Consider the following 1,130-nt stretch of genomic DNA (forward strand, 5'->3'; position numbering starts at 1 on the left):
GACGAGAAACGAGTCTAAAATTTTGTCCAAACTCAACCCAAATAAAATAATACTAAACTCGAGCTCCACCCGCCCATATTTGTTTTTTATATTATTTTTCATAGAAAAATAAATTTAAAAGTATAATACGTCAAATATATTAAATACATTAAAATAAATGTTCCATAACAAATTGAAAATACATTTAAAAAAGTTTTATAATTGAATAGCATTAAAATAGTTGTAACTTAGCAAGCAGATGCTTCTAAAATAGTAGCAAAATTAATAATAAAACAAGAGGTATAACATCCAAACAATAACAACAAAACAACAGTAAATAATACGGAAAAAATTTAGACAAATTCGATCCAGGCCAAAAAATTATACCTAAGATCTCGTCCGTTTAAAAAAAAAGGCATTATATTTTGTCCAAACTTATTTTTTGAGCACAATATAAAATAAGTATACCAGCTAGAGGTGCTCATGGGCCGGGCGGCCCGGCCCGGCCCGACTGCCCGCCTGAAATATGGGAGGGTTCGGATAAAAATATAGGCCCGAAATATGGGTTTGGGCAAAAAAATGCTCGTTTAGAAAACGGGCTGGGCCTCGGGCACCACTTTTTTGCCCGAGCCCGGGCCCGGCCTGAATATATATATTTATTTTTAAAATACTTTTTTATTTTTTATTTTTAAAATAAAATTTTGGTGTTTATTAAAAAAATAGACCGGGCCGGGCTCGGACTTATGAATTTTTTTCTGGGCCGAGCCTGGACAAAATTTTTTACCTATATTTTGGGCCGGGTTGAGCCTAGAATGCAGATTAAAATTATTTTTGGGCCCGGCCCGGCCCATGAGCACCTCTAATACCAGCACAGATCCCTCTTATTTTTAAGACTGACCTTTACGTCTCAACGGATTACCCAGTTCATTATCAAATTTAGGGGTAGACGACATAAGGGCAATTTCTCAATGCCGACAAGAGAAACGTCCGCAATATCCAAGCACAATAATATTTCTAAATTTTCTATCAATAAGAGAACTATTATTAAAATATAAAATCATCATTAATAATGAACACTCATAGTAATTTAAATATTTTTATTTAACTATTCATCTATGTTAGAGGTTTTTTTTTATTGTAATTTAAGTTAT

The sequence above is a fragment of the Gossypium raimondii genome, chromosome 11 (genome assembly GCF_025698545.1).
Source record: "Gossypium raimondii isolate GPD5lz chromosome 11, ASM2569854v1, whole genome shotgun sequence".
In the NCBI taxonomy this organism is placed as follows: Eukaryota; Viridiplantae; Streptophyta; class Magnoliopsida; order Malvales; family Malvaceae; genus Gossypium; species Gossypium raimondii.